The 25,874-nt window shown below is 41.4% G+C and overlaps 1 pseudogene; it reads left to right on the forward strand.

The window, feature by feature from the left end:
- Window positions 1-20,096: 20,096 nt before the first annotated feature.
- LOC115919907 lies at window positions 20,097-21,219 on the forward strand (annotated as a pseudogene).
- The last annotated feature ends 4,655 nt before the right edge of the window (window positions 21,220-25,874 follow it).

Genomic DNA, 25,874 nt, shown 5'->3' on the forward strand with positions numbered 1-25,874 from the left:
GTTACCCCCTCCCGTGCGAAGCGCGGAAGCTTTTACGATTTATTAAATTATTAGAGAAAGGAGACGATTCGTTGTCGAGTTCTCGACTCTTAATCCTCGTCTGAATTTAGGTTCCCCCCTCCCGTGCGAAGCGCGGAAGCTTTTAAATTTCCTTAAATCATTAGAGAAAGAAGACGATTCGTTGTACCGTTTTCGAAAATAATCCTCGTCTAAATTTAGATTCTCCCCCAACCCCCTCCTCCCGCGCGAAGCGCGGACGCTTTTACGTTTCATTAAATCATTAGAGAAAATAGACGATTCTTTGTACCGTTCTCGAAAATAATCCTCATCGGAATTTAGTTCCCCCTCCATCCCGCGCGAAGCGCGGAAGCTTTTACCTTTCATTAAATCATTAAAGATTCGTATTACCGTTCTCGCCTCTGAATCCTCGTCTGAATTCAGGTTCCCCCTCCCGCGCGAAGCGCGGAAGCTTTGACGTTTCATAAGATTATGAGAGAAAGAAGACGATTCGTTGTACCGTTCTCGATTCTTAATCCTTGTCTGAATTCAGTCCCCCCCCCCCTCCCCTCCTGCGCGAAGCTTTGACGTTTCATTATATTATTAGAGAAAGAAGACGATGCGTTGTATCGTTCTCTATACTCTTAATCCTTGTCTGAATCAGGGGCCGTCTTAGGGCCCCTGGGGGGGGGGGGGGTCGAGGCGGCGGAGCCGGCCCCGGAAGCTCAGGGGTTTTAGGCGTTTAATTAAGGTCAGATGAGCATTTTTTTGTATACCTTATTATTTTGTGAGACTGGCACGTCACTATTTGGCGTGGGGTCCAGGGGGCGGAGCCCCAAAATATCAGGGGTTTTAGGCATTAAATTACCGTCAGATGAGCATCTAAGGGCCCGCCGTAGGGCCCTAGGTGAAATCCAGGGGGCAGAGCCCCTGGAAGCTTAGGGGTTTTAGGCATTAATCACGGTCAGATGAGCATATTTTGATGCCTCATTATTTTTCAACACTGGCAGTTAACTATTCTTTCTTTCTTGCTCTCATTCTATTTTATTTCTCTTTAATATACTTTTTCAAAAAAGTAGGGGGGGGGGGCTCGGGGCTCCCGATCCCCGCCGTACCTCGGGCCCTGACAAGTAGGAATCAACTAAAAAGTGAGGAAAAATCTCGGAAATTATGTCATTTCAGCATTATTTGTAATCCACCGTTGTGGAATTAGAAATAAACCACGTTTGAATTTGATTTCCCCCAAGCCCCCCTATCAGTACGCCAGTATCTCCTCTTTTCCTTTTTTCTTTCCCTTTCCTTCCTTCTCTCTTATTTTTTTGATTGGGGGGGGGGGGGGTCAACAGCCTGGGAGGCAAGGCCCTTTCGCCTTCCCCAATCTCCTTCTTCCCCCTTTTCTTTTCTTCTTCCTCTTCTTTCTTTCCCTTTCTCTCTTCTTTCTCTTTCCCTTCTTTTCCTTTCTTCTCTCTCTTTTTTTTTTTTTTTTTTTGCGGGGGGGGGGGGGGGGGGGGGGGGCCAAGGCCCGCTCGGCCCCCCCCCCTGGATCCGCGCCTGTATACTATAGTCCTTGATAAACCCACCTCCCCCTGCCAATGATTATGATGTCAGTAATGATGATGATGATGATGTTTTAACGTTTACATAGTCATCCCATTGGAACCGAATTGGATTGATTCCTGAATCTATCCGCTTTGTCACTATAAAGATCTCTCAGATACTTTGTATATTGTCAGATTGTCTGACATAACTGAAATATAGTTGCTTAAATAACATCACCTTTTAGTACTCTACCTTAATCCTCATATTCTACAACTACCCGGGACATTTCATGCAGGCTTGTGTGTATTTCAGACATGTAAATCCATATATGTATTTGCCTATTTCTTTCTCTATCAACACTTGAATTGTCTTCAGTAAATATCTAGGATTCCTACTCTAATAGCTGTTACCAGTACAGTAGAGCCACGGATCTGAAAGACATACTTTAGGTTGCGAACAGTGTTGACAGGAATGGAAGCTGTGCTTGAGTTGGACCCCCGTCTTGTGCTTGGCAATCTATAGTCCCTTGTCTCCTGTAGCCGTTTCCTGCTCAAACTCCCTTCCTAACAACAGAGAGTTATCCTGGTGAAGATGCGTCATAGTGATATCATCCCTCGGGTTTAATCCCCCTCCCCTGTGTCACATAGGGGTCATTCGGTGAGAATAGTCTTTTGAGATCTGACACGTCTTGTCTCCGAGTCTTCATTACCTTTTGTCGGTTTTTGACCAGAGATATTTAATATTTCGTGTTTGAAAAGATAACTGTTTTTATATTAACTAAGAATTAAAAGAAGTAATATGGCATGAATATTTTTGTTTTATTAGTTCATTGCTATCTTTACAAAAACAATAAAATGTGTGTATCTTTGACGGACACGTGTCTGTCTCTTGATGCCATCTGACCACACTCTCTCCAAAAAGTGACAATTTTCAATTAAGAATGGAAATGTTGTCTAGTATTTTTCGTTTAGAGTTCTATTTTTGTCGCCACTAAAAAAAAAAGGAGCTCGTCATGCATAAAATATAACCTGTCGTAAATGTGTTTAAAAATTGTTGCTTCGAGTTTGTATGACGTTGCATATTCTAAATTGGACTCTTTTATCAAACCGTTTGTATTGGGGATCAAATTATTGCAGTATGCATTTGTTACACATAATGTTTTGAAATATTTGCACAAGGTTCTATGTGATTTGCATCAACATGATCAGTAATTGCTCACTCGAACATTATTATAGAGATTTTGAAAAAGGAACTCAATGGATGTATCTTGATTCGAAATAATTCTGTTACAAACATTGGTAAAAGAGAGAGAGCGGGAGGGAGAAAGGGAGAGAAGGAGAGAGGGGAGGGGAGAGAGAGAGGGAGAGAGGGGGAGGGGGAGAGAGAGAGGGAGAGGGAGAGAGAAAGAGACAGAGACAGAGACAGAGAGAGGGAGAGAGAGAGAGAGAGTGAGAGAGAGAGAGAGAGAGAGAGAGGGAAAGAGACGTGCATGTTGTAGCTTAGGTGATTGACGAAAACATGGCGCATAGCCAGGGACACCCTTCGATATTTGCTCTGTTTAAGAGGCCCAAAAGAGAGGAATAATCTATTCAAGACAATCGAGCAACAGATGTTAATAACCATCATCTTAGGGTAGCTTTAGAGGCCGAACGCACTATACACTAACATCAATGAGGAGATGGAATTGAATTGAATCAAAATGATTTTTTCGGTAGTTTACAACATGATAGAAGCAATGCCATGTATAAGCCGCGCCGAGGTTACAGATGAAAATCTCCTGCCGTTTTTCGTCACATCTATGTTGCAGCTGCCATTACTTTTCATTCAATGATTATCAGTTAAAGTACTATTGTGATTCTCCTTCAATGTTTTCCCTTTAATATACTATTTGGCTCCTTATATGTTTCTTTCTCCTGTCATAAAGAATCTTGCTGATTATTATTTTTCCCTATACATCATAAGCTTATAATACAGTATGCATGTAGTCATGTACATTTTGTATTTATTTCCAGGAGAGTTGTCAAAAGCTGTAGTATAGGTTATTTTCCTTCCTTTCATTTATATATATGTATTTTATTTTTACTGTTTACATTGCATCCTTCTTTCAACACGACTAACGTGAAATTCAATGCGTAATATTTAGTGTGAAAAGAATGTCATCTATATTTCTCACAAACAATGTGCATGGATTATAATAAATAGTTACTAGGTATTAATTTTGTACTAGAAAACAAAAATTGCACCCAACTCATCTGTTAGCTTTAGTTTTAATGAAATTCGAGCTCCTCTTTTCTGCTACTTGTTAAATCTCACGCACTTTTTAAACCCCTTATATAATTAGCTACTTCTCAAAAGCTTATCGAGTAGTCAGTCAAATTAGAGTCGATTTAAGGGTCGTTCAAGTTACAGTGGGATTGATTGGGGGTTTGTGAGGAAATCAATTTATCATTGACCTTTATACATGCGGCCTTACTGATAGGCTGTATTAGTACATTTGACATCGTTTAAGGGTGCGTGTTAACTGAAATAGCTGTTTTATTTATGCCGTTGACTTTCATACATCAAACATGTTATTGCATTTATGCATTCTTTCAGGGTAATTGATTATCTCTGTGAGTTGATATTCTGAACGTCTCTGCTATCGTGTTTTCAGTGGAGATGTATTCTTATCAATTGCCATGGTCACAACATAAGCTGTTAAATAATGATTTATAATGATGTACGTCTGTTAGATCTGTGTATGTGCATCTCTGATCAAGACACACATACACCGATCTAACAGGCGTACAGAATTGTTTAGGAGAAAACAGCTCGGCCGAAAAAAGAAAACTGTCATTGGTTGGGGTAATTATAACACGTAGTTTAAACTTCTATTAACCTTACAATTTAGCGAGAAATTGTGTGAATAATCACTTGGTTTGAAAAAAGTCCATAGGAGTGGGGAAAAGCTTGCCTACCAAATGTTAAGGTCGGTAGAAGCTTAAACTACATGTTAGCTATAAGCTGAAGTTGTCTCCGTACAATACACATCGTATCGTTACACCCATCAATCATTGCTGTTTGTATTCAAAGATCGGGGGGGGGGCGATGTTTGTGAAACACCCCCAGGAGTTATTTTAGTAGCATGGAAATCAAGAAGTAGGAGTGGAGAGACAACCTTGCCAGTCATCATGATGTAGAACATTCTATTTCAATAGTTACATCGAGGAGATTGGAAAATTAAATATACCCGAAAGTAAACTTTGCTGAATAGAATGATAAAAGTCACATGATCTAATGAAAACTAGATGTTTTGAGGGTGAGATGCTAGGCTGATCCGCTCCCCATCCCCAAATGTTTTAAACACCAACATTCGGGCAAGGAGGTACTTGAATGCAAACTTGGTATTCTTATGCAGCGTATTTAGATGGCGAAATAACGTTGTTTTGTTGGCGTTAGCCCCCTCACTCTGGTGAAAAAAGGGGCCGGTATAGCCATCTCAAGAAATCCTATGCAGATGCAGCATTTCAGTGATGAAAATGTAAAGTTCACAACATCGAGTCCTCTCTCTTTTTCCTCTCTCTCTCTCTCTCTCTCTCTCTCTCTCTCTCTCTCTTTTCTCTTTGACTCCCTCCCCCTCCCCTCTTTTATATGAACTCACTTTGGATATTTTCTAGTGTGAAAACTTGTCACAGAAAATACATGCATCTTTTAATTCAAAACTCAGAGTAGTCACCAGGCATATGTTTCAACGGGCTCACCCAGCTTTCCAAATCGAATTTGTTTGAAAGTTGCCTAGAGACACGACTAGATCTTCCCCATCCCATCTGAAGAATCATTATGTCGTACCTATTGGATGGAGAGCATCTCACAAACCCGTCGTACGCCTCTGTTCACCTACATGACACTGAAACGTTAGAAAGTTTGATAGACATCAATGGAAGGATGTGGGCGAATTTATACGTATGATGGTATCGTCACACGCTGCCTTGGTGACGAGTCGTCTTGAGGAGAGTATGACGTCTGGTGGGAGATGGACCAGGGGAATGGACTTCCTCAGTGCAAAGTATACACGTGACGCAGCATTCTTAAAGTCAGTCATAAAATAGGGGTCACTGATACCTATGATTGTCACTTGTCATTATCTCCTTCAATTTAAAGGACAGTTAGACCTCGACCTAAATGAAATTCTTGTAAGAGAGCAGCTCATAGCTAATACCACATCCCAGTCACGCATATTAGACATCATATCAATATGCATAGAACATAATTTCCCTACTGCATACGATATAAACTTAACTCGGTGGGGGTGCACGAGTTTCCAAGTTGTATCTTGTTGTCTGTTAACTTTGTTTAAAAATGTGATATATTTCGAATCAATTTCTAGCCGTATGCAGTCAATTGTAGCTAGCTACATGAACTGATTATACCTTTAACCTCACACACCTTGAAAGCACGTTGCACACGAGGCGTTATTAGGGACTTTTAGATTTGCGTGGACTGATACGTGTGACGTCCATTCAGGGCAGTGCATTAAAAGGACGTCGATCGTAGCAATCCACGTTGTCGTTGTGCAAATCTAAAAGTCCCTAATGTGATTACGTAACTACTTGCACTAATCAAGACTATGAAAGAAATTGGCGCACGCGCCAGTATTTAAATGCAATGTATGTACATTTTTTCATTCACCTTTTGTAGGATAACACTCCCACATGACTGCGTCAGAGTGCAAGTCACTAACGTAGGCATACGTCAGCAAATGACGTATGGTGTGAAACGGGCATAACCCCTTTAAACAACGGCAATGCTAAACTGGATCTATTTCAGGTTGTCTGCGGCTTGAAACTGGTTCCATACGATACTATAACATGATCGGAAAGGTTCATCGACAGGGCAGGGACGTATCAAACAGGATGGCTTTAAATGAGAAAGGAAATTTTGTTCCCCACGTTTAATTTGGACCTCAGACGGCATGTATTCAGATCGTTGTACAGAAACACACTGCGTGAAACTCGCCGTTACAATTCCAGTAATTGCGTTATTATCGGTGACGTCTCTACAGATACATGGGGCACATGCCTCCCAACCAAATTGCAAACAAGAACAACACGAGGGGAGGGAGACAGAGATAGAGAGAAAGAAACGAAAGTGGAAAGGAACTTGAAAAAAGATGGTACGTCTCATTTCATCCCTCCCCTCGCTTGATTGTTTTGTTCTCTCGCATTCTACCCAAATAGGATGGCCAGTACCCCCCCCCTTTCACCACTGCACCCTCAATGGCTGGCTTAATTGTACTCCACTGGTTGCTATATTCAATTTCAAAATGTTGATTTGGTTGATGTATTTCCTTGTTCTGTTATTATCGGTATTAATAAAATGGTGGTATGGAAAAAATCCCTTAAATTATCGAGAATTGTCATATTTCTTTTTTTCTCCTGTCATATAAATTAAAATTGTATTTTCCTGTATTACGTTTATTTCTTTCTAAGATAATGTAAAACATGTATCTTAATTTTGTTGTAACAACCGAACTTATCTGACAAAACATAATGAAATCATAAAATAAGTGATTTCTGATTCTTCTTATAAAATACAGATATATCACAAAAGATATCATGGAATGTATGATGTTACTTAAACCGTGTATAGTGTCGGTACATTGTAAATGTCTTCACTATTTTCCCCTCTTTCTCTATTGATCCCTATGGTTTTCCTTTCTTCATGACTTTTCTTTTGCGCGAATTCCTTTTTGCTATGTCTCCATTTGTTCTGTAGGTTCCTAATTGTTGTCCTTATCTTCTTTTTCTAAATACATATCTATGAGCAGGTAATTAAGTAATTTTTACTCAGTCCTGATCGTGAACTTACTCTACTTACCCTTGTCTTTCTTCTGTGTGACTGACCCCTCTTTATCATGTGACACTCGTCAGTGGTTTTGTGACAGCATTGTGATTATGTCGTCGTTATTTAAGGATTTACCGTCAGTGTTTAAGCGTCATTACAATGTGATGATGTCGCGAACATTACACCTGTTTCACAGTCACACAAAATCTCTCTTTATTTTGAACACGTCTATATATGAACATTTTCCTCTCCGAAACCACTAAATTACCTTGAACGTGTTCATTTTAATATATAAATACTGTACATGAGTAATCATGGACATGATGGAATCACATTATTACCTCTCTTTCGACATACAGACAGGAAACCTTTCTAAATCAAGTCCCACACTCTTCCCCCTCTCCCCGATGCCGCGCCAAGTTTGGCTCCCTTGGACATATTGTAGTTTTTAACCCATACGTTCTCATTATCGATAACGCTTCTACCCCCTCCAAGTTCAGTTAACCCCCTTGCCTACCCCCTCCAGGTTAAGTTAACCCCCTTGCCTACCCCTCTCCAGGTTAATTAAATCCCCCTTGCTACCCTCTCCGGGTTTAATTAATTACCCTTTGTCTCGAGTCTTCCCCTGACTCACCCCTATAATAAGACAACAAGCTAGCATGTACACCATCACGTGTTATACTTAAAGCGATAATCAGGCAATGGTCATGCTAGCGCAAATCGTATTTAAACAATAACGAATTACATGGGTTCGTTTTAGGGAGGCTAAATTGGCTCATCCAGTTTTTTCCCCAAGCAATGGTTTCTTGAGGTAGAATGCATGGAGTAAAACAAATTGTTTCATTATGTATCGTTATACCTCAGCGTAATTATTTAGATGATGGCTTTAGATACGGGGGCGGATAAAAAGGACTTTTAGACGTGTGTGTGTGGGGGGGGGGGTGGGATTTTCCCCGGAAATCGGGAGTCCCGCAACGTCTCCCAGCCAGAATCACTTTCATCATTTGATATCTTAAATTTTATTTCCCACGTCATTTTCATGATATGATTTCTAGGATTTAGTGAATCGTCATGCCTCCCAGACTTGGCGGGGGGGGGGGGGGGGGGGGGGGGGGGGGTGATGAATTTTGTCATCACATTTTTCATCTTCTTATAAAGAAGATGGTCTCGGCGTCTTTTATTTTTTAAATATAGTAAATGAACGTGATTGCACATCGCTTCTAGCAAGATCAATATTTCACCCATTGAAATTATATCCTTATGAAATAAATCAGATTTGTTAAAAACATCAAAATATTGGTAATAACTTCCGATGGTAAAGTGAGATTTATGCCGTTGAGGGCGGCGGACATGGGCGGAAGTTTGGGAATGATCCCCTTAATCTGTATTCTAATGCCTGACTTGTCCTTCCTGATATTTTGTACAAATTGCTATTACGTTGCTTAAATGTTTTTTTTTTTTTTTTTTTTTCGCACAGTGTACAAGCTATTGCCGGAGTTCCTTATACCGGTTACCCCCCCCCCCCAATACCCAGTCCTTGAGGTTCATTCATCAGCCAACTTTACATGTTATTTCTATTGAATGTGCATGTCCTCTTACCAGGCTCAGAAAACCCTCAAAATATGTTCACCAACGATTTGAGAAAGTGTGCATGACTCACAGACGCTTCATATAGAATCACGTTATTTAAGGCCAACCTTTACGTATGTTTCCCTTGTTTCGGGGGAGCGCTGACGTATACAAGATACGCAACAAAGAGGGCTCTCCAGAAATATGAAGATGGGGATCGTTAAAATTACAAGAACAACAGGTGTATCGTCTCGGAGTTACAGAAGGGAGGGGAACAATGCAACCGACCATGCCAACGTTTCCTCATAAATGAGCGATTTTATATATTTCTTTGACACCTTAATATCAACTAAGATATCTGTGCCAAACAGTATAGGCCTACATCAGAATAGTGAGCACTTTTATTTCAGGCTTTTATTGATGTCTGAACACTTAACCACTGCTTATACCGAGTTGTTCAACTCCACCAATTAATATATAAATTAAAAAAATATATTTTGTGTTGAGGAAAACGAAACAAGGAAACCGCTACAAAAGATTTAAACAAGCTACAGTTAGACTATAACTGGAAATACCCCAGCCCCCTGTTGGTGTTATGACTAAAGAAAAATCATTTAATTGTAATCACATTTCTGTGAATGATGTTAAACCATATAACTGCTGTGAATCATCATCATCATCATCATCATCATCATCTTCCTCCTCATTAACAACATCAATTGAATGTGAGGCAGGCTATACAAGTCATAATAGCATAACAAGCTATGGCATCGGCGCAGACCACCACCACCGCCCCCACATCTGATGCCCGTGTGAGCTCCCCCCCCCCCTCCTCCCCCGGTTATCAATGTCTGGATACGCCACTTTATACCTCACTTTAATTTCACTCATACATAGAGCTACCTTCACCTTCAATCTTAGAATATCCTGGAGACTTTGATTGCTAAATCAGAAGGGGCACAGAAAGAATACGGCTCAAACAAGTAGGTGAGATTCTAGGTTTTTAGCTTCCGGATATAACCTAGTGAAAAGAATAATATTGAAACGATGGTTCATTTACAACTAATGCAGGTTGAAATCAAAACAGAGTTCGATTAAAATGCACCCGCACAGCTTTTCCAACCATCCTCTTTCCATGAAGGTTAAAAAAACACATTTGAATATAGGACACAAATAATAAGTTTTGTTCACTGGAAATAATGTGCTTATTTATTTCATAATTCGTTAGATATTTTTATGTGTTAATGCTTGTTTTCAATAAGCATCTTAACATCGTTAAGTTGCGATGGAAATAGAGTCGGTAATTCATGAAATAGCTAATCAAGAAAACAGTCAACTAGTAAGCAGACCGAAAAGGAGATAACTAACAAAACCTGTTAATATTTCTTTCGTTTGACAAATTTATAATTGGATCTCAAGAACATACTGGACCACTTTATATAAAATATTAGTTTGAATGAAATCGATCATCACAAGAGGGTTAAATGGTTAAACATTGCTCTGTATGAAAGTTCGCAATATCTATATAGTCGACTTAGATGGCGCTCTGTCTTTAGTTGATGGATTCATCATCAATCTACTAATAGGGGTCGTCCTGCATGTTTCGATCCAAAAGCTTTAGTATTTCTTCTTCTTCTTCTTGAAAAATTGGATTCCAAACCCCTAACCCAAACTATATCGTTGTTGTCAATGTTAACCTCAAAGCTCTACTACAGTTAATTACAGACTGCTCCTGCGGCACTTCCCACTTTACATGATTATGCATGAGCACCCCCCCCCCCTCCCCTATGCTCATATTACCATACGTTATATTTCCTTATTCCTATACGTTATCTCGAGAAAATCTTCCTTCATTCGGGCAAGGCTCAACATCATCCCTGTAATATCCCGCAGGTATATACTGCCAGCTACGGCAGGGAGTACACACCCACATGCACAGAATGTAAGTGCTCGAAACGGAACGTCAAGATGTTGAATAAATAAACTCACTTCCTGAATACCCTAGTTCAAGATGTATCTCTAATAGGGTCTTTAAAAGTAGACTAGCAGTGTAAGAGAGGGCACAGGGTACAAACAAATACGTGTGTGGGACTGTGAACGGGCTGGACATTTTGTATTACTGAAATGTGCTTAGAATTCAAGTAATTCATCTGTTATGACTATAACAGACACTAAACAAGACAAAGGTAAGGACAAGAATCAGTGCTTATCAATATAACAGACATTTTGCATGAAATACCATCAGGAAAGCCATCTAAATTTGTCACAAATTAGCAACAAACACACCAAATTCAGCGCTGCAATGACGCACACAACGGCGTAGAATTCAACTTTTCATCCACCAAATGAATTCAAACACTTGCATTATACAATCTTCAATACCTGTATCACCGTTATTGCAAATAATAAAATCACAATCTATATCTACGGCTAATATATGAAGACTAACAATATGGTAGGGTATTCTGCAATTAAGCCGAGATTCTACAATGGCGACGAGACGGGATCCACTTTGTGCTCTACTGTTCGACAAAAAAGTGAACTTTTGACTTTTTCCATCGTCTTGATCTGGTGCAATTCGCACAGACGGTACGTACACGTACGTGTGATGGTGAGGTGACCGAGTGTGTACCGAGTAACTTTTGTGCCCCACGTATTGACATTCATGTGATCCAGTGAATAGCCCAATATGTCTATGCCCGTTTTACCACCGTTTGACCCTCACGGGGACAGTGCATCTTTGAGTCAGAGATGGGAACAGTATATAAACAGATTTGAAGGAGCCATGGTTGGGTTCAATATCACCGCACCAAAACGAAAACGGGCCCTTCTGTTGCACTATGGAGGTGAACAGCTCCAGAATGTGTTCGACACCCTACCTGATACAGGGACTGACAATGATTATGAAAAGGCATGTGATGCTCTTAAAGCCCACTTCGTGCCGAAGAAGAACATCATTTACGAGACGATTTTGTTTCGTAGACTCACCCAAGAAGCTGATGAAAACGTTGCACAATTCTGCACCAGATTACGGAAGGAAGCGGAAAAGTGTCAGTTCACATAGGAACGTGAATTAGTCACTCAGATCATCACCGGCTGTCGGTCAGGACAGTTACGTAGACGCGCCCTTGAGAAACAGACATCTCTCGACACACTTATAGAGCTAGCTCGATCACTTGAGTTATCACATGAGCGGGCGGATGGAGTCGAAGCAGACAAGGTTACACAATTCCATCGCGTTTCTTCACAACAGAAAGGGCGTGCACGTCCAAACCAGAAATCATCACAGTGTGGAAATTGTGGCTATGGCTATCCTCACACTGGAGACTGCCCTGCAAAGGGCAAACGCTGCAACACCTGTAATAAAATGAACCACTTTGCATCAGTTTGCCGCAATGGCAAACCAGTCAAGTCTGTCAGCGATGATAATGCCACATCACTCCCTAGTGCAGACACCTCGCAGAACCCTGTTGACACGATCCATGAGTATATGTTCGCAGTGTCAAACACCAAGCCGCCAACACATGTAGGTATAACCATCGATGGCATACGCTGTTCTATGATTATCGACTCGGGATGTTCGCGAAACATCATCGATGAGCCTACCTACAAGAAACTGAACGTGAGCCTTAAGAAATCTTCTATCCGCCTCTTCCCGTGTGGTTCGAAAACACCCTTGAGTGTCCTAGGTGTGTTTACCGGTAGCCTCGAGTCACAGAGAAAAACCACTGCTGCAGAAATATATGTGGTGAAGGCAGGGGCGTACGCAGGGGGGGGGGGGGGGTTAGGGGTTTGAACCCCCCCCCCTTGGTATTTTTATGTGTGTAAACCCCCCTAAAAAAAAAACCCTTTTTTTTTATTACTAAAAAAAAAGAAGAAAAAAAAGAAAAAAAAATTATACCCATGGCTGACCTAAAAAAGGTGACCTTACCCCCCCCCCCCCCCCAACAAAGAAAAATGTCAAATTTTCAAATTGCGAGACCAAAAAAAAAAAAAGTGTCCTCTGTGTGGACATGAGGGCGGCTAATAAGGCTGTCATCAGAGAGCGTCATCCTACACCTACAATGGATGAAATCATCACTGAGTTGAACGGGTCCAAGGTATTTTCTAAGTTGGATCTGAAATCTGGATACCATCAGCTCGAGGTTGAACCTGAGAGCAGATACATAACCACGTTTGCAACACATGTTGGACTGAAGCGCTACAATTAAGAGGCTGAATTTCGGCATATCCTCTGCGAGTGAAGTTTTTCAGAACGCCATTCGTCAGACATTAGAAGGCATACCAGGAGTCCTCAATGATATTCTTGTACATGCACCTGATGAAGCGTCACACAATGAGAGGCTGAATACACTCTTTCAACGTCTGCAAGAGCAAGGACTGACCCTGAACACGCAGAAATGCCAATTCAACAAGACAACGATTTCTTTCTTTGGCCTCGTATTCTCAGCAGAAGGAGCATCGCCTGATCCTGATAAGGTTGACGCTATCCACCAGGCTGCACGTCCGAAAAATGCCCAGGAAGTGAGAAGTCTTCTTGGCATGGCCAGTTATAGCTCGCGTTTTATTCCCAATCTCTCGACAATCACTGCACCTCTCCGTAGCCTCATGACAAAAGGAGGGAAATTTGAATGGAATCAACAGCAGGAAGCAGCGTTGAAAGCGTTGAAGGATTCCATATCAAAAAGTGCAGTATCATCATACTTTGACACAGCCAAGCATACTTCTGTATGTCGACGCCAGCCCAGTGGGACTGGGAGCCATGTTGACCCAAGAGGGAAGTACAATATGCTAGTCGTTCCCTTACACCGACAGAACAAAGATACAGCCAGATAGAGAGAGAAGCTCTTGGTATTGATTGGGGTGTTCATCGTCTTCGAACATATCTTTTTGGTCGGAACTTCACGGTGGTCACCGACCACAAGCCTCTGATCCCTATCTTTGGAAAGCCGAAGATTGTACCATCAGCACGCATTGCAAACTGGATGTTGAAACTCCAGCACTACGACATGGATGTTATCCACGCACCTGGAAAGACAAACCCAGCTGACTACATTTCACGGCATCCCTGTATTGATAGCGCTAGTACACCAATGCCAGATGTTGAAGCCTACATCAACTTTGTGGCTCATCATGCAGCTCTAAAAACCACCAGTCTCGACGACATACGATCAGAAACAGCCCGCGATTCTGCATTACAAGCTACGATCGAAGCCTATTGCAGTGGAAAATGGGAGAATCTCAAAGGCTCTCATCGCGCTATGTGGAATGTTCGCAATGAAATTGCAGTCACTGAAGATGATATTGTGCTGAGGGATAAGCGTATTGTGATACCAGAAGCCCTTCATAAGCGTATCATCGATATCGCACACGAGAGTCACCCAGGTATTGTGCGTACGAAAGCATTGCTCCGCTCAAAGGTTTGGTTTGAATCGCTTGATAGTAAAGTGGAATCACTTGTGAAAGATTGCCCTGTATGCCAAACCGTACGCGATATCCGTACGCCTCTGGAGCCTCTCAAGATGTCACAAATGCCACCCGGTCCTTGGCAGAATTTGAGCATTGATTTCTGTGGTCCGTTACCCACAGGAGAGTATTTGATGGTACTCATTGATGAGTATTCGAGATACCCAGTTGTAGAGGTTGTAGGTTCAGTGTCCGCTAGAGCTGTGATACCCGTTCTTGATAAAGTGTTGTCTGTATTTGGATTTCCGAAAGTCATCAAGAGCGATAATGGAAGCCCATTCAATTCGAGTTCATTCGCCGATTACGCGTCTCACTGCGGATTTCAGCATCGTCGAATCACTCCTCACTGGCCTCGAGCTAATGCTCAAGCAGAAGCATTTAACAAACCACTCATCACAGCCGTACGCGCTGCACACCTCGAAGGAAAGAATTGGAAACAGGAGCTGTACATATACCTTCGCCAATATCGTGCCACACCACACTCTTCAACGCGAGTAAGCCCATTTCGATTGATGTTTAATCGAGAACCGGTTACGCGCCTCCCAGAAGTAGATGTTGCTCGTGACAACACATCATCAATGGTCAACGATGAAATTGCTGCCAGTCACTCAAAAGCGATAGCGAATGATCATGTAGCGAAAGCAAAGCAAAAATCCTACGCTGACAAGCGACTGCACACGGTGAAATGTGACTTCAAAGTAGGTGACAAAGTGATAGTGCGTAATGATGCACGAGGCGATAAATTCACACCCCCGTATAATCCTTCCCAGGGGCGGATCTAGCTTTTTGCTAAGGGGGGGTTTGACCAAAATAATGACGATGCGGAGCATCGTCCACGAGCCGCGAAGCGGCGATCCGATTTTTTTTTGGGTGTTTATTTAAACCCCGTAAGTGATGTTTTCCTGGCATCTATTAACACAATGGAGACCATAAAAAGCAGTGCATGATAACGTCTTTTTAAATCAAGTAACAGTTTAATACACAGTTATATCCAGAGTTATCATGTGTTTGGTTAAGTTACCAGATGAGTTGAATATCTTCTCACAATATTTGCACTTGAAAGGGTTTCTCTCCAGCGTGCGTTCTTTTTTCTTTCTTTTTTTTCTTTCTTTTTTCCTTTTTTTTTCCTTTTTTTTTTTTTTTTTTTTTTTTTTTTTGGGGGGGGGGGGGGGGGGGCGCCCAAGGGGGGTTTAAACCCCCTAACCCCCCCCCCGTAGATCCGCGCCTGCTTCCCCTTTAGTGATTACCAAGAGGAAGGGTAACATGATCACTGCTAAGTGTCAATCAACATCATGGTGCGTCACACGCAATGTATCCTTCTTTAAGCGATCGCCTTCACAGTCACAGCTTACTCAACAGACGGACAAGTCAGAACAAAGTGACAAAAACTCAGAAACTGTGGTCCCAAACCGCACCAGAAGGCCACCAGCCTATCTAAAGGACTACAAAACCTAAACTGAACACTAAAACCATTGAAGAAGAACATTTGTAACCGATGTTTAAAGTTGTTTTGTGAAATGCTAAGATGCTTTTGTTCATATCCTAAGTGATATTGCATTTATGTTTCATTATTCTGTTGTTATTAATCACACATGCAAGAAGATGTGTTTATTCATGTTTATTCATTTTTGAAGGAAAGAATTCCTGTCATTTTGAGAGTTTAGTGTTCCATACAATACATGTACCAAAACAGTGTTTGTGTATTTGATACATTATGTTCATTTAAGCTAAAGAAAAGGAGGAAGAAATATGTTTTCTATGGTTGAAATACAGTCAGTCATCTTGAAACGGTATGATCTCTCATTAATTGATCTGTTTGTAACCATGGTAATACTCAATTTGTGAAGATATATGTACCAAATACATGTACCTGGAAAAAGCATTTTTCAACCTGATATACACAGTTCTGTAGACTGATCATGCATGTATTTCTTTGAAGGAAAACAATTATAGTGAAATTTTGCATTTGAAAGAAAGATACAAACACACTAAACCTTTATATTGATATTCTCATTTTGTTACTCTTGTAATTGTCAAGAAAAATACATGTATGTGTAACAAGTTTATTGTTTTATGATTATGAAACAAATCTAAAGAAAAGGAGGGATGTAATATCCCGCAGGTATATACTGCCAGCTACGGCAGGGAGTACACACACACATGCACAGAATGTAAGTGCTCGAAACGGAACGTCAAGATGTTGAATAAATAAACTCACTTCCTGAATACCCTAGTTCAAGATGTATCTTTCCCAATAAACAAAATCACGTGAAAATCACGTCAATATCAAGGTATCGACTTGAGGAGAGTTACGTTCTTCAAACACCGGACATTTACGTAAATGTGTTAATACGTTTTTTGCATTAGGTAACTTAAAACACACGTACACTAAATCACGCAATTGTCACTGCAATATCACCATTATAATAACGTGATTATCCCTACCTTGGAGACCATGGTTTGTAAACCTAATACTCCCGTGTTTGTTTGGTTATGAAATTACATCTTCATACACGAAATTATCGCGTCACAGAAACACGTGAAGCGTTAGTGATAGTTTTAGTCAGAATATCTGCGTGAAATTCACGTGAATATTACGAGGCTGACTTGAGATGAATCATGTTCTTCATTCACGGGAAATTTACGTCGAAGAGGAAGTATGTTACTGTAACCCGCGTTCAACCCAATAATTACGCAAATGTTACACAATAAATGAACCAAAATAATGACGTTCTCATCCCGTTTCTGAACATTGTGTCGTGGATCTTCCATAATTACGTCCAGGCACGCCGGAAGCAGTTTGGGATTAGAGGGGGTTGGGTGGGGGGGGGGGGGTGCAAACATCCCAGAAGAGAAAGCTAGTTGCAACTAGTCCAGTTGATGAACCATTTAATGCCAACTGGTAACCCTGGAAATTGAAATGGGCTAAATGATCCAGTTGATCCAGGCCAGTTATAATTCAACTGGTCTAGCTGAGCCATTAGAACCATTTGGTAAAACTTCCAACCAGTTAAACAGCAACAATACTTCAATACTGGTACGTCTGTATTTCCAATGTAAGGGCATTGGTAATAAGTAGACTTACATAATTGAATTAATCGAAATAAATTCGTATACTTGTACTTTATTGAAATTATTTTAGTTCACAGTTAATGTTTCCCTTATTCATGTTAAACTATTTATACGAAGTAGCGAAATGTCCTAATAACTGGTAATTTATATTTGTAGTATTTTCAAAATGAATTGCATATAACTAAATCATCAGTAATTAAGAAATATGCTGTAAATTCAGATAAATTGTTTTAAAAACATAGATCTGCACGCACCCCATATTCAATATGCAAATGAATTGGTGTCAGCTGGGTCAACTCGAAATATGCCAACGCTCAGTCATCAACTGGTGCAACTGGAAATATGCACACTCCAGTTATCAACTGGTGCAATGAAAATATGCCAACAGTCAGTTATCAACTGGTGAACATAGAAATATGCCAACAGTCACGGGATTATCACCACGGAACTTAAATGGTAACTGTGAAACCATCAAGACACCCAAGAATAACTCATTTTCACACATGGAAAACACGGAATACCCAGCTTATATTAAAAATCCGTTTGAGTCACGCGATCATCACCGCGGAACTGCTGGCAACTTTGACTACGATTTAAATAGGTGTTTTAAGACACCTAATCATGACTAACTTTTCACACCTAAATATCACGGATTCACAGCTTAGATTAGTAATCAGTTTTAACTACGTGATCATCACCAAGAAAGTTATGGTAACTTTGAAACCATTTAAATAGATGTTTTAAGACACCTAATAATGACTAATTTTTCACACCTAAAAGTCACGTATGACAAGCTTAGATCAATAATCCGTTTGAGTCACGAGATCATCACCGCGGAACTTATGGCAACTTTGACTACCATTTAAAAAAGTGTTTTAAAACACTTAATAATTACTTATTTTCACACCTACATATCACGTTTTCACAGCTTATATTAGTAATCAGCTTGAGCCACGTGATCATAACCAAGAAATTTATGGTAACTTTGAACCCTTTTAAAGAGGTGTGTAAGACACTTCAGAATTACTAGTTGAATATAACCAGAGATTCACGGACAGAACAATAAGACGATTAGCCGGTGTAAGTAACGTGATTATTACCATCAACCTTGGATAACCTGTGAAACCAATCAATAAAGGTGCTTACAAGACCAAATAATTACGTATTTATCGCCACCATCGGTTAACTGACAAAAAACTCGTTGCTTGGTCAAGTGGTTATTTGGTCATAAACACTTGATTTACAGAGGTAAGTGGAATCCCGTTACTCCAGTCGCGTGATAAACTGGTGGTTTTTAGGTTAGATGAAAACGTGAACAGGAGTACCTTTTTTGTTTAAATGAAGGCACGTGTCGATAACGTTTAAATCTAGTTCAAAAGGCACTATACTTTAAAATCACTTAAAATACACTCCCAAAAGAGGTTACTTTTTGGTGTTCTGTTTATTGGGTTGTTAACTTCATAAAGATAGAGATTCTACAATCCCTGTCTTGAATTCAGGCATTTCTTTACTTTGTTCCAATAGGGAGTCGTGCCCTTGACAGGGTCAAGGTATGTGTGGCCGTAAAGGCCGCCGTTGTGGAGACGTGCGAAGTCTTCACATCCTGGCGTGTGCCCTAAACGCCTGACCGTGGCATAGCGAGTCATGTAGGCCTGGACAGCATTCCGACTGCATTCCCAGTTAGCAGTACATGCCTTCCATGCTGGGTATAAATGGAAATATATGAACGAAATAAAATATTAGAATACATGTATAAGAGACTTGTAATGCATCCCACCCCGCAGTAAATAAAAACAATGACAGAAAACAAGTTTGGTTATGGGGAGGGGGAGGGGGAGTGCATGAGCCCCCCCCCCCCCCCCCCCCGTTTGAAGACGAAAAAACCCTTCTGTCTGCGCTATGCTTATAACAGGGAACTTGAATTCGGATTTGGCGCGGATCTAAAACATTGTACCCATCCCCTGACTATCCTTCATCCACTTCTTTCCGAAGAAGAAGAAGAAGAAGTCACAAGAAGAAGTCAGAAGAAGAAGCAGAAGTCGAAGAAGAAGAAGAAGTCGAAGAAGTCGGAGAAGTCGAAAAAGAAGAAGTTGAAGAAGAAGTCAAAGTCGAAGAAGTCAAAGAAGAAGAAGAAGAAGTCAAACAAGAAGAAGTCGAAGAAGTCAAAGTCAAAGAAGTCAAAGAAGTCGAAGAAGTCAAAGAAGAAGAAGTCGAAGAAGTCAAAGTCGAAGAAGAAGAAGTCGAAGAAGTCGAAGAAGTCGAAGAAGTCAAAGAAGTCAAAGAAGAAGAAGGAGAAGAAATCATAGAAGTCGAAGAAGAAGAAGTCGAAGGAGTCAAAGTCGAAGAAGAAGTCGAAGAAGTCGAAGAAGTCGGAGAAGTCAAAGTCGAAGAAGTCAAAGAAGAAGAAGAAGAAGAAGTCGATGAAGTCGAAGAAGTCGAAGAAGTCAAAGAAGTCAAAGAAGAAGAAGGAGAAGAAATCATAGAAGTCGAAGAAGAAGAAGTCGAAGAAGAAGTCGAAGAAGTCGGAGAAGTCAAAGTCGAAGAAGTCAAAGAAGAAGAAGAAGAAGAAGTCGAAGAAGTCGAAGAAGTCGAAGAAGTCGAAGAAGAAGAAGAAGAAGAAGAAATCATAGAAGTCCAAGAAGTCCAAGAAGTCGAAGAAGTCAAAGAAGAAGAAGAAGAAGAAGTAGAAGAAGAAGAAGAAGAAGTCCAAGAAGAAGAAGAAGTCGAAGAAGTCAAAGAAGTCAAAGAAGAAGAAGAAGAAGAAATCAAAGAAGTCGAAGAAGGAGAAGAAATAAAAGAAGTCGAAGAAGTAAAAGTCGAAGAAGTCGAAGAAGAAGTCGAAGAAGTCGAAGAAATCGAAGAAGTCAAAGAAGTCAAAGTCGAAGAAGTCGAAGAAGAAGTCGAAGAAGTCGAAGAAATCGAAGAAGTCAAAGAAGAAGAAGTCGGAGAAGAAGTCAAAGAAGTCAAAGAAGTCAAAGAAGAAGAAGTCAAAGTCGAAGAAGTCGAAGAAGTCGAAGAAGTCAAAGTCGAAGAAGACAAAGAAGTCGAAGAAGTCAAAGAAGTCGAAGTCGAAGAAGAAGTCGAAGAAGTCGAAGAAGTCAAAGAAGTCAAAGAAGTCAAAGAAGTCAAAGAAGAAGAAGAAGAAGAAGAAGAAGAAGAAGAAGAAGAAAAAGAAGAAGAATCTACTCACATCCCATGAGGTACCCGCCGTGCAGAATAGCATCCGTCCAGTATGCCTGCTTGATTTGAAATGGGCCACACGATAGTGATCCCACGTCCATCCTACAGACTGGGTTAGGCATGGCACAATAAGACTCAATCTCGCAAATACATCTGAGACAGTCATTTGGTACTGCAAGAAGGAATTACAAAAAAACCAATGACACATGGAATAGATAAGATTCGTATATATTACATTCGGTGGCCGATCTAGGATTGTATGACGGAGAATGGGGGAGGGGCACAACTCACAAGTACGAAAATGCTCTAGAATTTATATCAGCATAATATTAGTTAGGTGCATACATTTTTCCAAATTATTTTACGATTCGCTTAATTTGGCTTTGCCTGGAGGCTGATTTGTGTGACTTCCTTGTGTTTCTTTGAACTCTGAGAAGTGGAAATCCTCTTCACAAGTCATTATTAGACATCGCTTCCTTTCTAGTAAATCCAGTCCGAATCATAGTGGAAGCCACTGTAAATGAGTGGTTTGTTAACTCTGTTGAGAGTGGATTCCGCTTTTTAAAGCGTTGATTGCAACTATAGTGCGATGCCTAGCGGATTTACACTTCTGCCCTTTCAAGGTCGGGGGACATCCAAATATAAGTTGATTCCTATTGATGTGCAGGGCTGCTTACAACTCATATTTTGTTATTCAAACATCTAAATATATTTCATAGATTTTTAGATATTTTTTAAAGTAATTTTCTCAGACCTGCTAAGCCCCACCCTAAAAAAAGCTCCAGATCTCAATCATCTTGTGACATCATCTATCAATCGTTAGTGAGCTAACAAGAAACAGTGGTATGTAGCTTTACCAGAGCTGACCACCTGTATACAAAAGACCATACAACACCAACATAGGAGTTGCTATGTCAGACGTGCTGTATATAGCATCACCAGGAAAAGAAAGGTAATGTGGAGGTATTGTATGAAAGAATGCAATTCTTTTGTGAGGATGTGCTGAGCTGAGGAAAAGTTACATTCCACTGTCTCTTGTTAGTTCACTAATGATTGACAGATGATGTTACAAAATGAATGAGATCTGTAGTTTTTTTTAGGTTTGGCTTAAAGCCCCAGTCCCATATAAAGCCGGACCAGCACGGACGAGCACGGACCACTCCGGACCATCCCGGACCATGGTCTGGGGTGATCCGGGATGGTCCGGGATGTTTTGTTCAAAAAAGTGTGATGCTTTTAAAGCCCCAGTCCCATATACGTCCCGGACCGTCCCGGACCATCCCGGACCCCATCCGGGGTGATCCGGGATTCGGTCCGTGTTGACACCGTGTTGGCACCGGGGTGGTCCTGGATGGTCCTGGATGGTCCTGGATGGTCCTGGATGGTCCTGGATGGTCCTGGATGGTCCTGGGCGGTCAATAACTCACTCCCGGACTGCCACGGATCAACACGGACCGCCCCGGCGCCACTACGGATGACCCCGGACCCAGCACGGTGGCTACACGGATCACCCCGGATCAAACTATTGTCCCGGACCGTCCCGAACCACCCCGGCAGTTTTTGACCGTCAAAAACATCCGGGGTCGACTCCCGGACCGCCCAGGACCATCCAGGACCATCCAGGACCATCCAGGACCATCCAGGACCACCCCGGTGCCAACACGGTGTCAACACGGACCGAATCCCGGATCACCCCGGATGGGGTCCGGGATGGTCCGGGACGGTCCGGGACGTATATGGGACTGTAGCAGCTACAGTCCCATATACGTCCCGGACCATCCCGGACCATCCCGGACCCCATCCGGGGTGATCCGGGATTCGGTTCGTGTTGACACCGTGTTGGCACCGGGGTGGTCCTGGATGGTCCTGGATGGTCCTGGGCGGTCCGGGAGTCGACCCCGGATGTTTTTGACGGTCAAAAACTGCCGGGGTGGTCCGGGACGGTCCGGGACAATAGTTTGATCCGGGGTGATCCGTGTAGCCACCGTGCTGGGTCCGGGGTCATCCGTAGTGGCGCCGGGGCGGTCCGTGTTGATCCCTGGCAGTCCAGGAGTGAGTTATTGACCGCCCAGGACCATCCAGGACCATCCAGGACCATCCAGGACCATCCAGGACCACCCCGGTGCCAACACGGTGTCAACACGGACCGAATCCCGGATCACCCCGGATGGGGTCCGGGATGGTCCGGGACGGTCCGGGACGTATATGGGACTGGGGCTTTAAAAGCATCACACTTTTTTGAACAAAACATCCCGGACCATCCCGGATCACCCCAGACCATGGTCCGGGATGGTCCGGAGTGGTCCGTGCTCATCCGTGCTGGTCCGGCTTTATATGGGACTGGGGCTTTAGCAATAGCAGGTCTGAGCAAATTACTGGGCAGAAGTCGGCAGAAGTGTAAATCCGCTAGGCATCGCACAATAGTTGCAATCAACGCTTTAAAGAGCGGAATCCACTTTTAGCAGAGTTAACCTTGCAATGGGTGAACAATAATCGGGGCTTCTCAGGTACAATGCACTACTTTCCCCGTAAGGCTTGTTGAAACAGAAATTATGAAGCAATTCTCCAGTTTTGCTCGCTTGCTTCACTGTTAGCTTGAATATTTTGCGCTGCCCACCGAATTCAAGGCATAGAAATGTTCCATATTATAAACTAAAAATCTGATCATGCTGGATATAAATAGGCAGTTACCTCCTGGACAATTACCCCCCCCCCCTCCCCCCCCCCTCTCCCGAAAAATACCAATAGGACAGTTACCCCCCAAGAACAACCAAACCCCCGAGGACAATTACCCAATAGGGCGATTATACTCCCATGTGGAAGTCCCCCATCCCACACACATTCACACAAATATATTAACACATACTGGTGGCCTGTTGATATCTTTTTGCTTGTTCCCTCCTTCGTTTTCCTTTGCCAGCTTTTGTTTGTGCGTGTGTGTGTGAGTGTGCGCGCGCGTATGTGTGCGTTTGTATTTCGCGGTCAGCAAGAAGCTCTCCCTAATGCTCTCAGATGTTAGGGCAAATACAATTATAATTCAATTTTAAGACCATTATTTTAATGAAAGTAAAAAATAAAACTAGAAATTTAATTCGTCATGGGGACGAATTAGGTGGTCTGTTTTCAATTTGATGATCATTGAAAAGTCAAAAAAGAAAACAAAATGAAGAAAACAAAGACGCCCGGACTCGAACCAGGGATCTCGAGGTCCGGAGTCAAGTGCGTTACCGATATACCAAAACATTTCCCATAGCGATTACACGTAAACGAGAAATGGAATTCTCAAATCCCACGTTGCAAGTGAAATATGAGCATGATCTCGGCATCTGATCGAAAAATAAAGGAGACACTTGTGATAGCTTATTGTCTCAGCTACAACATACTCGAAGCTCAGAGAACACAAAGCTAAAACGACGGAGATATTGCTCCCAAAAGACGAGAATGTAGAATCCAGTTTTGAGAAAAAGTCATGTCCCATAGAGAATACACGCAAAATGTGAAAAATTGACATGCCTCCTTTAATCGCAAAAATACGGCATGATGCCATTGTCAAAGTTAAATATTGTGGGAACTGCATTTGTAGAAAATTTTCTCAGCTAGAACATATCAAAATTTGGAAGAAAATCGGTCAACATTTACAGAGATACAATCAATTTTCCAAAAATATGCTGACGTCATAATATGCAAATTAAAATTTTGAGTTCGGAGGCCATTATGATGACGTCATGAGTTAATTGAGGGTCAAATGAGACATGAAATCATATTTCCTATTCATACTCTATCAAAATATGAAAAAAAAATTGGGTTCAGCTTACATCCTAAAGCGCTACAATGGATTTTGTATAGGCATGTTTTTGCCCATGTATGCTATGTATTACAAGAGCTTGCACGCACGGACATGTATCTTAAACGGACGCTCATTCCGTTATTAATGGTCAGAAAAAGGTGAACAAGGTATCAAAATGCCTTGAAAAATGTGTCAAATATGATGACAGAGAAAATTCGGCGATTCTATGTTGCAAAATGCCAAGACGCGCAAAAACGAGCACGCATGCGCGTGTGCGCGTTTTTTTGCGAAATGCTTAAAATGGCCTAGAACGTATGCAAAATGAATTTGAGACGATTTCGAGCATTTTTTTTTGCGCGCGCTTACGCGCGGACGTACGCATGCGCGCGCATTTTTTGACCTGAAATTGACCGGACGGATATTGACCTTAATCATGATAAATATAAATAAGAAATGCCTTTCCGTTATGAAGATATGATCATGAGTTGAAAGTACCAACAAAAATACAAAATGGCGCCTGGATGACGTCATGAAGATTTGATGACCTTGAAAATGTTCCTGTCACGTCTTATGGCAATGACCTATGACTGTGCCAAAATTTAACAAAATTGACTGAACTGATCTTGAGTTATCCTAGGCACAAAAAAGTGGGGAGAAATAAAAATAAATAAATAAATAAATAATAAAGAAAGAAAGAAAATTCTGACGAAAACAATAGGTGATCTGTCGAAAACGACAGACCACCTAATAAGAAAGAAAAGAAAGAGAGATTTCCATTGCAAAAGACGATCTCACAAATTGGGAGAAGGCTTATTTCGAATCATCGGGATAACCGAATATCGCTTCGGGTCTGGTGTTTGCGTAAACCGAGTGAACAATAATCGGATTTTTTTGCAAAGGTGGTCATTTTTGTTTGTTTGATTGATTTTATTTCTGCGTTCAAAAATATAAAAAATTCAAATTCAAAGTACAAAATTTCGAACAATAACAAATACAATGAATACAACGTTTACAAAAGTAATTAAATGAAAAATCATGTTCAATTATATCATTCGATAAACATGTACGAAGCATACAATAACATAAGAAATATGAAATATTTTCAATAAATTAGAGAGGTAATTTGGAACGCAGGAGACCACCATCGTGAGCGGTTAGGCTGGAGATGGATGGCGGCCTCGTAAAAAGAATTGGCGACATAACTCTCTTCGAAAAACTGAGTAACCAAGAGGGTGCGGTGCAAGTGCAGGTGCAGGTGCAGTGAGCAGTTGCATGATAAAGAATAAATAAGTCACGGTTTTGTTATACTAATTTAGAGAGGGGGAGCATATGATTGTATTATTTGTCGTTTAAGTGTAGCTTTTAAGGAGTAGATGGTTGAACAAGACTTTATGTTGTCGGGTAAATCATTCCAAATGTCCGGGCCAGAATGTCTAACAGA

This window comes from Strongylocentrotus purpuratus, unplaced genomic scaffold (genome assembly GCF_000002235.5).
Source record: "Strongylocentrotus purpuratus isolate Spur 01 unplaced genomic scaffold, Spur_5.0 spur5_scaffold_7, whole genome shotgun sequence".
Taxonomy (NCBI): Eukaryota; Metazoa; Echinodermata; class Echinoidea; order Camarodonta; family Strongylocentrotidae; genus Strongylocentrotus; species Strongylocentrotus purpuratus.